The 6,023-nt window shown below is 44.0% G+C and overlaps 2 non-coding genes across 2 annotated transcripts; both read left to right on the top strand.

Annotated features, from left to right (window-relative positions):
• The first annotated feature begins 3,513 nt into the window (after positions 1 to 3,513).
• Positions 3,514 to 3,619, top strand: Trnal-caa1 (transfer RNA leucine (anticodon CAA) 1). The gene is made up of 2 exons: positions 3,514 to 3,551; positions 3,574 to 3,619. It is a non-coding gene; the product is annotated as a tRNA-Leu (tRNA).
• Positions 3,620 to 3,837: 218 nt separating this feature from the next.
• Positions 3,838 to 3,909, top strand: Trnae-cuc5 (transfer RNA glutamic acid (anticodon CUC) 5). Its single transcript has one exon. It is a non-coding gene; the product is annotated as a tRNA-Glu (tRNA).
• Positions 3,910 to 6,023: the final 2,114 nt, after the last annotated feature.

Raw genomic sequence — 6,023 nt, 5'->3', positions numbered from 1 at the left:
GCTGAAGCCAACTAGAGCCCTTTCTGAACTGCTAGACCACCCTTCCAGCTGCAGCTCATAACCTGTTAGCATCCACACAAGATGTCTAGACTTTGTGCACACTGGAGTTATTTCCATCAAGTGACCGCAACGGCGCTTGCCAATGGCACTTTTTTGTTTTTTTGACTTGCTTGAGACAAGGTCTCATGTAATTCAAGCTGGTCTCCAATTCACTATGTAGCCAAGGTAACCTTGAACTCCTGCCTCCACTTTTAAAGTGCTGGGATACAGTACAGGCCTACATCTCTCTGCTGCTAAATGAAGTGACCAATTCTGTTGCCCCTCTGCCCTAGAATGAAAAAGAGTGTAGCTCTCTCCTCCTCTGCCACACATTCATCTCACTTTCTTGTCAGCTTCACTCTCAGGCTTCGTCTACTCCCGGTTTCCTGCCTCTTTGTGGGCTCCTCTTCTCTCTTAGATCCTTCTGAATTATCAAAAGATGGAATGTACAGGCTCAGGTCCCCGGCAAGCCTGTCTTTTAGATATGCTCTTGGGGGTGGTATAATTAGATTGCCTATTGATTGATGCTTCTGGCTACCCTTTTGGGATTCCAAACTCCTTTGACTGCCCAGCTGACTCTCATGGTTAACTCGGTTAATACACTTCATGCATATAAAGAATTTACTGTAGTGCCTGGCACAAGGATGTCAACAGTGAACATCCTGGGGGCTCAAACCTCACTCCAAGCCACTTGCACTATTGACTGTTTTCTGTAGCAAATCACTACAAACTTGACAACTCAAAACAGCAGAAATTTACTCCCTTTCAGTTTTGGAGTCAAAAGGTCAGCACCAAAGTGCTAAACAGGGCTACATGTCTAGTGAGAGCTCTAAGAAAAAATCTTCTCGTTGCCTTTTCTATCTTCCAATGATAACTAGCATTCCGTGACTTCTGGCCATATCACATCAGCTTCTGACTCCATAGCCACATGGCCTCATTTTAGTGCAAGCCTTCCTCTTCCTTTTTCAAACACATAATTCACTTGAGTAACCCAGAGGATTACCCCCCATTTCAACACCTCAAACAATTATATCTGCAAAGTGTTTGCTACAAAAAGCAACTTTCACATATTCCAGTAGTTAGAACATGGATGTTTGGGGAAACTATGTTTTAGCATACAATAGGTCAGTCACCGTAGGCTGTTGAGGTATCTCATCAGAGAAAGGCCCTTGTTGAGCAAGTCTGGCGCCTCCATTTAATCCCTAGAACCCACCACAAGGGTGGAAGGGGCAAATGGTCCCCACAAAGTTGTCCTCAGGTCTCCACAAACATGGCATGGCACACATACACAAGATACATACACACAAAGTAATTTTTATTTTTAAAGATGATCACTACAGCTGGTGGTGCACACCTTAATCACAGCACCTAAGAGGCAGAGGTAAAAGGATTCATATGCGCTCCAGGCCAGCCTGATCTACATATCAAGTTCTAAGCTGCCCAGGGCTATAGAGTGAGACCATGACTCAATCAACCAATCAAGTGAAATTTAAAAAGACTTATCTTCATAAGACTTGAAAAAAATGGATTAATAGTTAAGTGTGTTTACTGCGCCTGTGGACAATCAGAGCTGGTTGCCAGACTTCACATCAAACAGGTCACAGCCACTTGTAACTCCAACCCTAGGGGATCCAACACCCTTTCCTGGACTCTGAGGGTATCTGCACTTGTGTCCACCAACTTTCACACAGACACACCCCACATAATTTTTTTTTTTTAAATTAAGAATTTTGTTTACTGCAGCTAGGCATGGTCACCAGATACAGTGTCCCACACCTTTGATCCCAGCACTCAGGTAGAGGCAGGAAGATCTCTTGTGAGTTCAAGGCCAGCCTCACCTACAAAGTGAATTCCAGGACATCCAGGGCTATGTAGAGAGATCTGTTTCCAAAAAAAAAAAAAAAGAAAGAAAGAAAGAAAGAAAGAAAGAAAAAAGAAAAGACAAAACAGACAGACAGGCAAGAAAAGAAAAGAGAACAAGATTTTATTCTCTGCAGGGAAAAAAGCTTCCAAAAGAAGCCATAATGTCAAGCGTCATGGTTTATCACACTGGGGACCTGAACTTACCCCATCCATTGGCAATTTCTTTACATCATGCATTATTTATTCAGTCATTTATTTTTATATAAATAAATATGAAATAATAGCTATGTGGGCTATTTTTTAAGAGCTCTTCAAACTCTCCTCTGTGTGGTTTTTAACCTCCTGCAAATCCATCATTAACCAACTTTTAGTTAAGCTCCTCTGGGGCCTGCCTTTGACCAGGCCTGAACCTTGGCCCCCACCTGCCTCTCTGATTAGTCCCTGGAGAAGTCCCTCAATCAACCCCGCACTGAAAGACAGCATGTTGTCGTACATCAAGTTCATCATCCCTCACCTCTGATGTCTAAGTCTTTGACTTGGTTTTCGGAAGGATTCTGTGTGGTTTGTTTAGCACCCTTGACATCTGCTCTTTAGAACTTGCCACTCACTCTGGCCACCGTTTCCCTGGCTACAAACCCCCCAGCTGTCTTTGCTACATCTAAACGGTCTGTTTCTGCTTCTTCAATAATCTGAATAGAATAGCTTTTCCTCTCCATTTGAACAAGGGCAGGATATTTTTCCTTAGCATCATTCATATAACATATATTATGATTGCATGGTTCATGTGTTGTTTTGCTTCTTTATTTCCTTTTAGAGATGAATTCTCGTGTTTCCAGAACTCACTGAGCGGCTAAGGGTAACACTGAACCAATCCCAGAGCTTCCACCTCGTGCCTGTATATATTAGTTTTTGAGAAATGTTTTATCAAAAGAAAATCGCCCTCCTCAACAATTCTGACCCCTCCACCTTTCATAGCTTTGTGTTTTGTTTTGCTCGGTTTGGGTTTTTGTTTTTGTTTGTTTGTTTCCCTCGCTGGTTGCATAGCTGTATTTATGGTCTCCTTCATCAGCTCACCAGGGCAAAGGGAAGGTTGGGGTTAAGTGGAGGAAGAAGGGAGAAAAGGATGAAGAAAGAAGTTGAGGGGAGAGCGAAAAACGGGAAGGACGAGTGGTCTCAGAGGAAGGTCCAGGACTGTTCTGCAGGGCAGTGCGTGGCCTTCCCTTTGCAAGGTAAAGCACTCAGGGTCGGACCGCCACGGTCGCACCTTGAGCTACACTCACCTAACTCAGCTCGCTCCGAGCAGTTAACGCAGAGCCCCCAGCCTGTCCTCCCGCAGTCCCCCGAACGCTGAGTGCATTTGCAGGGGAGTAAGAGTTACTGTGCGGTCTCGGCTACTGCTCTATGACCTCAGTGCTGTAATCCTCTCCCAGAAATGCGTTTCTGAGCTTACAGGCAGAGACTGCGTGGAACTCTGTCCAGCGCTGGCCTCGAATCTTCTTCAAGAGAGTCAAGGAGCCAGCAGTTCCTATGCCTAAGATTAGAGACAGTGTCGACTGCAGCGCAAGCTCAGCACAGCCACTAGAACGAGTTAGACGAGCCCTACAGTCGGGTGTCAGGATGGCCGAGTGGTCTAAGGCGCCAGACTCAAGGTGCAAGCCTTACCTACGGGTGTTCTGGTCTCCGAATGGAGGCGTGGGTTCGAATCCCACTTCTGACACAGCTCTTTTTGCCTTTTCCTCTTTTTATTTTTTTCCGCTCAGGAACTCACCCCTCGCCTGCAAGATTCCTCACTGCTCCCAGCGTTATCGCGTCCTCTCCGGCATCCAGTCGCTTGATTGCCTGGTGCCTCGTTGCTGATTCACAAGCGGAACTGCAGTTCTTCGTCACCACTGTCGTCACCTAGTCTAGTGCCGCGAGAGCCCAGTTACTATCTCTTCCCTGGTGGTCTAGTGGTTAGGATTCGGCGCTCTCACCGCCGCGGCCCGGGTTCGATTCCCGGTCAGGGAAGTACACTTTTTCTCCTGATTTTCTAAATTTCATTACTGAAGAAAGATTAGACTAAACACTTAAGAAGTGCAGATGAGAGCGAATTCGGTAACTTTTTGTTTCAACAGAGAGCCATATTGCACTTCTGAACACCAGCAGGCAGCCGGCCATGCTTAAAAACTGAAATACTGTGTCTTCAGAAACACACAAAGCAGCACCCACCGCGCCCTGGCTCCCCCTCAGAACCAGCGATTCACAAAGCTACACCCAGGGGCGTCTCACAGTAGGCTCCTGAGGAAGGGAGTTGCTCCCTCTCCCGGCACTTGCCTTTCTAGTTAGAAAATACATAGAAATAATTCAAACCGCGCTGCAAACACTGATGTTCTCTCTTTACCGAGAGTCAATCCTGTTCAATATTATGTCCCTTTTTTTTTTTCTCTCTGAAAATAGATTATTGATGATAGTGGCCTTTAGGAGGGCAACGTGGCTAGCCTAGAAAAGAGCAAGATCGAAAATAAAAATCTGCTGAGAAAGATGGCTTATGCCTTTGATCCCTGTGCTCAGGACTCTGGATCCCTATGTGGGGCCAGCGTGGTCTACACTGTGAGTTTCAGACCAGCCAGGGCTACATAGTGAGACGCTGTCTCAAATAAAATAAAATAATTTCCTAACAAAATGCTCCTAATTCTTCCGTTCCTGAACTCTATCAGACCTTAAAGAACTACCAGCAATGCTCTGCAAGCTACTTCACAAGACAGAAAGGAAAACACCACTACAGAGGTCTTTTTGATAGGTCACTATTGCCCCACCCACCCCCCCAAACCAAACACACACACACACACACACACACACACACACACACACACACACACACTACAGAACCATCTCCCTGATGGGAATAGTTGTGAAAATTCACAGCAACATATTTGCTAATCAAATTCTAAACTGCATGGAAACTATCATTTGCCTTAGTCAAGTTAGCTTTATTCCAGAGATGAAGAGATGGTTCAACATGTGAAATCTCTCTATATAAAACACTGTGCAAGTGGACAAGGACAGCAACCATGTAACCATCTCAGCAAAATGTATGTAGAAAAGGCTTTTGACAAAACCTAATGTTGCCTCATGATAAAGCCTTAAAGGAATACGGAAATAGAAGGAATATATCTCCACAGAATAAAGGCTACATGTGACAAACCTACAGGCACCAGTAAACAAAATGGAGAAAATATGAAACTTTCCCACTAAAACTACCATTCAGTTTCTCCTCTCCTTTTCAGGATAAAGCTGGAAGTCTCGGAGCAGGACGACAAGAGAACAAATAAGAATGCTACAGGAGGGAAAGGAAGAAGTCCAAGTACCTTACTTAAAGGTGATCTGATTCTATATACAGGGGACCTTAAATGCTCCCCCGGGACACACTTAGAGCTGATACACTTTCAGCAAACTGGTAATATACAAAATGAACACAAAAATCAATAGCCTTCCTATACACCAATGACAAGCATACTGAGAAAGAAATCTGGGGAAAGATACCATTTAAGATTGGCTCGAAAGTGTTAAATGCCTTGAAGTAAACCTAACCAATGAAGTGAAAGAGCTCTACAATGAAAATGTTTTTTAAAAAAAATCAAGAAAGACATACAAGAAAACTCTAGGAGATGAAACGTCCTCTCATGCTCATGGATCTATCTTGCCAACGAATGTCTACAGATTCAGTGCAATCCCCATCAAAATCATAATGCTATTCTTCACAGAAATAGAAAGCGGGTCTTAAACTTTATTCGAAAACACAAGAAAACCTTTGATAGCCAAAGCAACGCTGAACAAAAGTCAACACTGCTGGAAGCATTCATTACTAAACCTGACTTCAAACTACACTGCAGAGCCATAGTAATAAAACAGCATGGTACTGAAACAACAGCAAAACAAACAACAGATCTTTACATAAACCACAGAATAGAAGACCTAGATACAGAGCCACCTGATTTTTAGCAAAGATGCCAAGAATCTGTACTGGAGAAAAACAGTCTTTTAAATAAATGGTACAGGGAAAACTGGATGCTGTTTTATGAGACACGGTGTGTAGTTCTGCTTGCCCTGAACTCATTATGGAGAACAGGCTGGCCTCAAAC

The sequence above is a fragment of the Rattus norvegicus genome, chromosome 10, assembly GCF_036323735.1.
Source record: "Rattus norvegicus strain BN/NHsdMcwi chromosome 10, GRCr8, whole genome shotgun sequence".
NCBI lineage: Eukaryota > Metazoa > Chordata > Mammalia > Rodentia > Muridae > Rattus > Rattus norvegicus.
This window is presented reverse-complemented; position numbering and strand designations above follow the sequence as displayed.